This window comes from Silene latifolia, chromosome 7, assembly GCF_048544455.1.
Source record: "Silene latifolia isolate original U9 population chromosome 7, ASM4854445v1, whole genome shotgun sequence".
NCBI classification, from domain to species: Eukaryota; Viridiplantae; Streptophyta; class Magnoliopsida; order Caryophyllales; family Caryophyllaceae; genus Silene; species Silene latifolia.
In genome coordinates, this window is record NC_133532.1 from 85,595,581 (window position 1) to 85,607,110 (window position 11,530).

Genomic DNA, 11,530 nt, shown 5'->3' on the forward strand with positions numbered 1-11,530 from the left:
GATATTTTGGTTAATTTTACGGATTTTTATTGTTCATATTTTACAATAATGGCATTTAAATATGATTTTATGAGTAAAAATGTCATTTTTGGACGAAAATTAGCTATACTTCAAATTTTCCCTTGATTTTTGGATATGTTGTCACATATATTATTTTGAGATAACCTGTAAATTTTCATAATTTTTGGACTTGTTATGCTCGAAAAATGGATTTTTCATTATTAAATTCGGAATTAAGTGAAAAATAGGTTAATATGAGTTAAATTTCGAATCTGGTCATAGAAAATTAATATGTTGTCACATGCAATTTTATAAGATGTGTGTAAAATAATTGGCTATAAAGAAGTCTTTTTGCATGATTTATGGATTTTTGAAGAAAAATAGCATAAATAGTGACATTATTAGTGGAAAATTAATAAAACATAATCTATGACTTAGGAAAAACGTCTAATGTTGCATTTTATTATCTTTTTCAGATCTAAAATTGAAAATTTAATGAAAATAATTTTTCTATGTTTTATGATTATTTTATTAAAAAAAACCGATAAACCGCAACATTGTTTTTCCGGAAAAATTTCGAAATTTTTAACCTAAGATTTTGAACATTATGAGTGTCATGGTAATTTTCCAGAATATTCATGAGTTTAAATTTCAAATTTTGAATTTATTTGAAATTTTGTGATTTATTTGAAGTTTATAGCTTATTTTTGTAATTTTTGGTCCATTTATGAACAAATTTATAAAATATGGGTTAATTATGGTCAAATTATTAGTGAAGACTAAATTTTGAGTCCTAAGAGGTTAGGGTAATTAACTTATGCATAAATATGAGTTTATGTATTTTTGTGATTATAAAAATGTTGAAATCACGTAAATCCGTAAAAACCGAGTAATATACGATATTGGCTAATTAAAGGCGATTTAGCATAAAATTGAGCATGTTCATACATATTATATTGCTGCATTTTTCTTTATGATTGTCATAATTTTAATTTATGTAATTTTGAATTATGTAATTTTACTTAGTATGGCCTTAGATTTTAATTGGTATTTCCCGAAATGTATGGGAATATCGATTCGGTTGTAATTTTATTGTGATCTCGTATCACCGTTTTGTAATTTAATAGATTTATTTTTATTTTAGTTACAAATGTATAATAGGAAATTATGTAATTTATTATGTAATTTTATTCATTCCGGAGTTCCCAAAGACGGATTTCTTCAAGAATGGCGATACATAAAGATGGTGTTACCTCGAGATGCGTGTCACAACCGAAGTTCAAGGGACCAATGGAGTTGGTTTCCGAATATGTAATAGTTAAATAGTTTTTCTATTTTAGGAAAGGCCATACTAGGATTTATTTATTTTTATGCTTGCATTTTATTTTATGTCGCATGCATCGCTAAATCGCCATAACTAAAACATGCATTGTCTTTTTATCGAGTTTTTCGACCGTGTCAATTATAATTATCGTAGTTCACCGCTTTAGTTCACTTAAAACGTGATAGATAATAAATTGGCATGACCTCTCGCTAAAACAATTAATTGAGACATAGCCTTACCAAATAGTAGAAACCATGAAAACCTATTTCGCGAGGGAGTGCGCTCGGCCCCACCGGGGTACAAACCTTGTTACGTAGGGGAAGTGGGTGATAAATGTCTATCCACCGAATTCATGTTGATAAAGGTTGCATCGGCTACCCCGTGCCTAAGTTAATGTGGGTTTGGATAATGGACACATTTATTCGAAATTTGGATTGAACTCAACAAAAGTAATTGATAAGGGTTGCATCGGCTACCCCGTGCCCTTGTTGATGTGTTTTGGGCTATAGATAAACATTAGAGTAAGTTTATCGACCAAGAGTTCTAAAAGTAGAATCGATTAAAAAGTTAATCTACCGAGTTATATTGATGAAGGTTGCATCGGCTACCCCGTGCCTAAGTTGATATGAATTTGGGTCTTGGAATCATTTATCATAGTTGGGTAGAGGTCACTATGTAAATGCTTTACTTGTTATTTACAAGTATTAATATAACGATAAATGTTTTGTTTTCACTATTCCGTTATTATATTGTTCTATTTCTTTACCACAATTCATATACGATATCATTTCGATTTTGATACAAATCTCCATTAAAACATCGTAACTAAAGACAAAATTTGAATTTGCTTCTAAAACCTCATATGAACCATTGCTAAGGATCTCTTGTAAAGAGTATAGATTAAAGTTATTCATTATCAAATAGGTTTTTGATTCTTGACTAACACATCTACTTACAATGGATTGTTTTTCATGTACTTAAATGAATTAAGTACCTTGAAGCGATAAATTGTTTTGGTAATTAGTTTTGTCGAGTTAAGTAATTGACCAAAATAACGCAACCACTTCAAAGAAAGTTTTAAGACCAAAACGAACAAATGAAGAGTGATCTTCGTGAATTCAATTTTGCTTCTCAAAGCAAAGACTCATTGAAATAAGTGGGAGCATTCTCTTAAACTGTTAAGATGAGGACGAGGTTCAAGAAGTAAATGGAATTGATACAAGGTAATGTTAAAGGTAAAGTTGTTGAGAATGACGATACTAAACCTATCAATTCCGACCGATAAAGTTTCCATTATCCTAAATGTTGGACACAAGAAAGGAAACTACCCCAAATTATTGAAGAATCAACAAGTTAGTTGTGGGACATCTAATGGGACCTTCTTCGTTAAATGTTTATTTGATTAAACATAAATTTTGCTAGTATTACTTCGTCAATATTAGAAACCGGTGGTGGTTTTCATCATTATGTTTGATACATAGGATGATTAGAATATGACGACTAGCAACAATGAAGTCAAGAGATAGAGTCATTGTGTACTAAATCTAGTTTTCGGGTTTCGAGTTGTACTTAATTGTGACTATTAAGTACATAAACTCTAAATAAGAATACAATTTGTTATAGATACAAAAGAGGTTTCACTTTTGTGACCCTATACACCATGATTTGATGTATGGCTAGCCCATCATCAAGGTGATTATATTCTAAACCAAACTAGAATAATATATCATGAAGATGATGCTAGACTCAAGTTGGTAACCCAAGATTAAACCTTAAAATTTTGGAATAATGAACGCAAAGAGTTAACGAGTACTCTTGAAACCATTAGATTGTTAATGGTATATGCGTATCTTGTATTCAAAGCAAGATGTATCGTGCCTTTTGGTTGAAAAGGAGATCGAGGTTATAAATCATTGATCCATAATAGGTTGATCATTCTCTTTTACCAACGATTTAAGTTGACGCTAGTGTGTTCACTTAATAAGGTAAATAGAGAAATCTTTGAAGAAGTTCAAGAGTTCAAGGAATCACGATTTAGTCGTGATGGGATTATCAAAGTGAAGACTTTGATATAAGCCAAGGAAATGTGATATAGTATCACAAGTTAATCTCTCTTAGCACGCATTATGAAATAATGTGTGGATGGATAAGAAATCAAATGCTATTCGATATGGTTTGGACTTCAATCAAGTTACTTTGAGTTACTTGATCCTTTTGGGGATTTTATCATTTTTGTCTAAATTATTTTTCCACTAAATCGAATCATATGAGATATGAAATGGTAAGAGTACCATGGTTGTAAGTTTTCACAAGAAACAAATGCTCATTTTTCCCTTTTTCAATTATCACGAGTACACCGGGTTTGTGGCTCGTGAAGCTGTCTTTCTAAAATACAAGTTTATTTCTAGAAGACAGAGTGGGAGAAAATTATTCAAGAGCCACAAAGAATGAGCCACAAAGAATGTTATGTCGCAAGAAACTGGTCTTTCTTGGCTACATGAGACGTTTTGTGTAAATGTTATGTCGCAAGAAACTGGTCTTTCTTGGCTACATGAGACGTTTTGTGTAAAAAAATTGTTTCTTTAAAACCTAGGAGGTTAAATTCGTCACTTGTCAAAAATGATGAATTCATGCTACTTTTAAGAAAGTAAAGAGCTTATAACTTACAAAAGAAATTGTTTGATTCAAGTTGATTACTTCTAGAAAGTAATGAACATATGACTTACATAAGAGTGTTTAAAGTCACAACTCAATACAAGGCTTAGAGCCATGAAAATCCGAAACGAAAGGGCTTGATTAGTGACAAAGGGTCTTGCACTAATAAAGAGATATTTCAATGCAAGATTAGTTGCAAAGGGTTTTGCACTAATTGAAATGATTAAGTCTATTTGGATCTTCTTAAGGATTGTGTTTCATTATGAGGATATGCATACAGCAAGTGAATCTAAAGCCCACTTCTTCAAAAGAAGGAATATATTCAATACATGTCATGAGTTTTATAGATTCTTGCAATCCTAAGATAATGTGCAACTTAAGAGATGGTCTTAAGTAGGACATCAATAAGTTGGAATCAACATTTTTGATCATGTGATAAAACATTTCTCGATAAGTCAAGAAGTTGTGTTTATACATGGAGTTTAGTGGGAGTTACGGAAATTTTAATTAGTCCGATATGTGGATGACATATTGATCATTGAGAATGATTTAAGACTTTTGGAGTATTATAATACATCTTGAATATCCAGATTTATGAAGATAAATCCACATGATATTAGCGTCAGTAAGAAGTCTTATGTTGATAAGATTCATGACTAGTTCAATTAAATTGAACATATTTGATTGATTCCATTTGCTTCCGCTGCCGGATCAATTAAATGAAACATGATGTATAACACTTCATATACTTTGAGTATGATGAATTGTTTTCAAAATCGAATTTAAGTAATCTTTACCAAGTAAGCCATAAAGATTACCCTTAAGTGCTTGCAGAAGCATTAAGGAAGTAAAGCAAAGTGTTTATGATGCAATATTGTGTAAGGGTGTTACACAAGTGACAATTGACAATTGAGATTGTGCATGGTTTCCGACAAAACCATAATCAAAACATATTAGGATGGTTAAGATACCATTGTGGCTATGATATTTAAAAAAAAATAGATTTTCTAGAATCGTTCTAGGCAATAAAGAACATTGAGAAATGTTTACAACGGAAATTGAGTACACTTGCAATCATGAGATGTGCAAGAAGGATGACACGTCTGTCGCGTACCTGTCAAAAATAAAACCTAACGGTCTCAACTAAATATGTAGTAGAGGCAGTCGAGTATCGAATCCACAGGGAGGAATGTAACTACAGCTATCTATTTTTAATTCTAAGGTAACAATTGGGTTTGATTAATTTTTGGTTCTAAACTACGGAGTAAAAGGAAGAGAAGCAAAGAAGAAAGCAGATAGGCAAGAAGACGATTTAAACTATCAATAAGAGGGAGACATGTCGGGAACTCGGTTCACTACGGTAGTACAACAACTTAGCAGTAAATGACTCAGACGAACTAATGCGAGACGGATATTAGAAGGTCCTTTCGGTCCACTTCCCACCCTAAAATACCACTAACTTAACTTTCGTCCTCATTAGGGCAGTCTACTGTTTATAGCAGGCCTATTTAATCCAATCTTTCGATCCAGGACTAAATGTAGCCAGATTAATGGGTGACATAGAAGCGTGCACTCAACTAGGTCGGGGATCACAGTTATATTGCTATAGTGACAGAGTCTCTTAACCAATTCGTCTAATTCATTCACTACGTTGTCATTATTCTACCGCAGATCCCCTAATCCCAACATGAAGGGAGATTAGCTACTCATGTCTATTGATAAACTAACGGATGTAAATTTCAATGAAAACATAGCGAAATAATAATAAAAAGCAATGATAATAATTAGGGCAAGAAGGAATAAAAACAATAACATAAAACAGGAATTAAAACAACAAAGGAAGGTTAATTATTATTAAAAAGGGAAAGAGAATTACAATCCGAGAAATTCCGGCGTAAAGAACGAAGTCCGATCAAAGCAATCCAACGTTGAAAAGTAACAGTAGGCTAATGTGAAGGAATAAAGATAAAAAGAGAGTGAAACAGATGATAAGAGTGTAAAAATCGTAAAAAGGATGACTAATAACCTAGTTAAACATAGGTTATATAGCCGAAAAGTCTAAGTGTTTATGCGGAAAAATACTAAAACACGGACTAATTAAAGCCCACAGACGAAATCTTCTCGATCGAGTAGGCAAACCCACTCGATCGACCATCAGCTCAGCAGAAACTCCTCGATCGACCAGCAGGGTTCTCGATCGAGGACCAGAACAAAGGCAGCTTACTCGATCGAGTAAGGAGTAACTCGATCGAGGACTTGGGATGCTTAGGGACCACTCGATCGTCCTATAACTGCTCGATAGACCACCTGTTAACTCGATAGACCACTTGGGTCTTCAATTCAGCTCACGTCTTCACCCAAACGCTTCGTAATGCGTGCAACGACACTTCAAGTGCAGCATCTCACTCTGGGACAATCCCGTCTCCTCTAAATGCATACAAAAAGGACGAAATGGAGCATGGTTTCGCTACTTCCGCGATTATCCCTACAAAAAGGACAAAATACACCAAAGTAGCCAATTCGGGGCAAAATACTATAAAAACAGTATATAAATGCATGGAAATACGTCTTTGAAATAGGCTAAAAAGACTATACATTAGGCACGTATCAAATCTCCCCAAACCAAACCTTTACTCGCCCTCGAGTAAACTCAAAACTAAACTAATGGAACGGAAATGATAACTCAGAGCTAGCTTAACTTGTCTACTTGAACCACTTTAATGCAACAAAAATCAACAGTTAAAGCTAGAAAGTCAATACGCAAACGAATTATAAGTCATTCGAAAATAAAGGCCGACCTATCGACCTTGCGAGACCAACAAAACCGGACTCTCACGTGGTCACTCTTCTCTCATGAAGCAAAGGGCAAATGTTATATGTAAAAGAGAGAAGAAAGACAGTCACTCACCTAACTGCGACCTACATAGCATGCATGCAACAAAAATGAAAGACAATTCAAGTACTAATGCACACACTCCAACCAATAATGTCCGTCACAGCCGAGGGTTTGCAAATAATATGGGAATAGTGAGGTTCAGGTGAGAAAAGGCAAAACAAGTTATGGAAATGTGGAGGTAAAAGCGTCAAGCTAGTTCCTAACAGGACCATGATAAACCATCCGGATCTCAAACTGACTGAAAGACTAACACAGGTGCCCTTCACTTGGCACAAAACTCACTAGACTGGAAGCACAATCTCCTCAAAAAATATGGAATAAGAGTGGAGGAGTCAGACGGTCACAAAGTTCCCTTTTTTAAACACCGTCTGAGACAACTAACTGAAACAACCAACCCTCTTGTCGATTGTACGTCTTCAAACATCTTCTCAACTCTGACAAGAGGGTTCAACTTTTTTCACAATCTATCTCTTTTTCTTTTGTTTTTTCGTGAATCTCATTTTTTTTTCTTTTTTTTTTTCTCTTCTTCACGTTTTTTTCTCTTTCTTTTTTTTTTCAATACTTTTTTTTTTCTTCCTCCTCCTTTAATACAACACCAACTCCATCGGGAATTACGGACCAAACTGCAGCGGAAAACATACCACAAAAGGACAGACTAACTAGCTTGACTAGGCAGGCTTGTTTGGAATGTGGCTAATGGGTCAAAAAGGCAAGTTTTGGTCAATGTGGAGCTAAATGGGTGAAGAATGTAAAGAAAGGGAATTTGCAAGACCCTCCCTGCATGTGACACCAACCGCAGACCCGAATATGTGCATTTGACGAGAAATTGAATGTCATAAATGTGCAAATGAGACGAACATGCTATGCAAGGAGTACCACTCTCAAAATTCCTAAAGAACTGGTCATGAATGTCACCAGTTATGGGCTCTAAAAACTCAGAATTTTTAAGTAGTTTGCCAGTTTATCAGGTCAAGTCTAAACAGTCGGCTATTATTTGAACAGAAATTAAGTAGACTATGCGTATGACAAAGCTCAAAACTATCAATAAAGTGCAAGGCTCAAGTGAATTGACAAGTTAAGTGCAATTTCATCACGGGAATCTACCGTTCCGACTCAACCTAAATGCAAAAATAAACGTGAAATTTTTTTGAATTTTTAACATTTTCTAATTTTTTTGGATTTTTGATTTTAATGAAAATAAAACACGAATGCAAACTGAAAAATTAAACGTGAATGCAAAACAAATGCAGATGCAGACTCAAAAGGATGCAATACCCTCCCCAAACCAAAACGGACAACGCCCTCGTTGTCCTCCAGCATACACCAGCAGAAAAATGGGGGATGGGGGTATACAACCAATAAAAAGAAAAATAGAGGAGACGAAAAATAAAAAGAGTGAAAGGACATACAAAACACGAACTTCCCCAAACCAGCCAGAAAACTGGGGAAGTGAGTAGACCAGTAGCTACTCGTCGTCGGCACCGCTGTCTCTCAGGAACTCCGACTCAACAAAACCGTCTCCCCAAACCGGCAACAACAAGGGGGAGACTCAGTCGTCATCTCCAGGCTGATCATCCGGACCGGGTACGAACGGAGGGTCACTCGCCTCCTCTCTGGCATCTCTCGCCGCCGCTTTCTCTGCGCCAGAATCGCACCTCTCGTGCTACCGCCTCTCCTCCGGCTCCTCCTCCGAGTCGGAAGAGAGTGGAGGGTACCGTCCGCCGGGTATCGGTAGAAGGAAGGATGCGGCCACCCCTCTGGAATCGGTCGCCGGGCCGGATGTGGAACTCGTAGAGAGGGAATACGACCAAAGCCATATCCGTCTCATCTCGATAAGGTACTGCACAACTCCGGAGGCAGGCATCACGACGCCCTTGGTCTCGTGACCGCGGGCGCCTCTAAGCGGGAGGGCAAACAAAATTGGCCGGGAAAACCGGACCAGAAGGAGGGTCAAGTGGAGGTGGAGTATGAGTGGGTGTAGGCTGAGGCGTGGGTGTCGGTCCAGCCTGGGCCTGAGTCTGGGAGCTAGAAGAAGCTCCGGCCTCCCGCTTCCTCTTCTTAGAGGAAGAAGAGGGAGGGGTGAAGGTAAGGTGGTAGGTAGGTGGAGGTGGCCTCGCTCCCTCGGCGGCGGAGGGGAGCGGTGAAAGTGGCGGAAGGGTAGAACACGGCAAGGTAACAGACGTGGAACCACGGATCTTCCACGTCCTCGCACTCCCCTTCGCCTTTGGGAACCGGGTCAATGTTGCCATGGCCTCCGGTCAAGGAGAGCCACCCCATCGGGTGCGGTGAGTGAAGAGTCAGTAGGGTAAAGGTGGCGGGCAATCCTAGTAACTAGCCCGCCACAGACAACAGTGGTCTTGACCCGAGTCCCAATACCGTTCCAATGCTGAGCTACCAGATAGGCAATGTTTAGAACAAACGGGGAACCGGAGTCAATGTTGAGGTACCCCGCGAGAATCGCTAGCTCAGTGTTGGTCAAGTTATTGGGCTCAGGACGCCCAAAAATGGTCTCTCCTAACAGACGCAAGTAATAACGGGGCGCAGGAAGGTGAACATGAGCTCCCTTCCGTGTCTGGGAAGGGAGTGTGAGAAAAGAGCAGCGACCCAAAGTGGTGAAGGAGCTCTCTAGGTGGGGCGGTGGGACCGTCACTAACTAGTCCCAAAACCTGCCCAAACGTGGCCAAGGTCCGTGATGTGACTCGTTGCGGAGTCGAAAGCGAATGCAGGAACTGGAGTTGTCAGCAGTGTAAGAGTCGGTGTCAAAGGAATAGGAGCTAAAGAACTCGTACGTAAGGGTACGAATGGTAGCCTCCTGCATGGTAATCAGACCCGACATACCCGTCCCGTTCAACAAACTACAGACCTCCTCGTAAATGCCTAAGGTCTCTAGGTCGGTCCGTGCAAGGAAACGGGTGGAGGAGAGAGGGCAACGAAGTAAAGCAAGTAACCGTTCCCGGTGAGCCTCGGAAGTGAAACGTACCGAAGGCATCTTCGGTAGAGGTGTGAGTGCGCTCTCCCCTGTAGCAACAGCCTCAGAAGGGCTGGAAGTGACGGCTAACTGGCTAGCCTGCGGGAATGTCCTCGGTGGCACCATACCAAGCTGCGGGAAACGGGGCTTGAATCCGCAGTCCAGCAAGGAGAAAGGCCTAGGAGTAGTGGCTGGTGAAGCCTGGTCCGAGCTCCCGGCTGAGCTGGGTGCGGAGTAAACTGTCCCTGCAGCTGAGACAAGCAGAACTGGTGCTGCAGTGGTGACCAAGGCGGAGCTAGTGGCGACAGCAGGGGCCACTTGCTCGCTCACAGAAGAGCTGGAGGACGTACTACTAGAAGGCAAGGAACTCGCGTCCATCCTGCCAAATATCAAAAGGGCACGAATAAGAAATATGCTGCTAACCGTGATTAAAACGACCGCTAACCAACATGTGACAGCAAAAAGAATAGCCCTATTAGTCGTAAAATTCGACTTCCAGAAATCAAAAACAAGCAATTCCTCAAAAATTTTCGAAAAACAGCATGTGAGTGGTGATAATATGATAAAACAGTGACTGCAAAAGGGTGAATACAGCATGAAAGCCGAAATGGGGGCATGTATGACTCTGGGCAGTCGAGAATAACTACTCACAATGCAAGATTCCCAAAGAATTCACAGCATATAGAGGCGATAGGGGACGGGAAAGCAGTTAACAGCGGTTAATAACAGTAACAAGAAGGCGGTAACCGCAATTACGAAGCAAAACAACCGTCTGACAGTCGAAATTTCCGACTCACAGGAACCCTAATCGCAAAAAAAAACGCGCAAGATTCGAATTTAATATGTAAAAACAGTAAGGAATTGCGAAAACATCACCAATAAGCTAATCAAGGGCAAATAAACACAATAAAATCGAAACAAGTCGACTATACATGGAATTTTCGAGCCCTAATTCAAATCACCTCATAAAAATTCGAAATAATTGAAGATAAAATGCAAAGAGGTTGAATGAACACTTACTTGATGATGATTGACCTACAATTTAGCAATTAAACTCCAAACAACACGCAACAAAGGCGGATTTTCAATTGGAAAACCGCAAACCCTAGTTCCCTTAGAAAACCGAGAAAATGAGGATAAAAGAGGGGGAAAATAAGGGGGTATTGAAGATTAATTAGCTAGCAATAGAATGTAGGTGATGGATTTGATAAATTTGGGCAAGAAATGGGGGATTTGGGGAAAAAATCAAACGCAATAAGGGGAGTGTTTAGACGGAAGTTAGGGATAAATGAAAAAGATTAGGGAAATAAAGAGTTTAAGGAAGAAAAACTCCCGTGTCCCTGTTCATTCCACTCGATCGAGTGGTTTTAATCACTCGATCGAGGAGTTTTTGATGTCCCTTTGCTCGATCGAGTACAATTCCTCTCGATCGACCTGCTTCCTTTTGGTCTTCTTCGATCGAGTAACAAGCAAGCTCGATCGACCCAATTGCCATTCGATCGAGTACAAAAATACTCGATCGAGGACTTCCTCGAATACATTCCTTTGAATTTTCGTCTTTGCTCCCTCGAAATGCGTGCATTTCCCCAAACCTGCATAAAACACGTCCCAAAATACCAAATATGCAGAACACAGTCTATAGTCTTAGTCTTACGCTAAAAAAAATTGTCTAATCTAATTGTCCTAA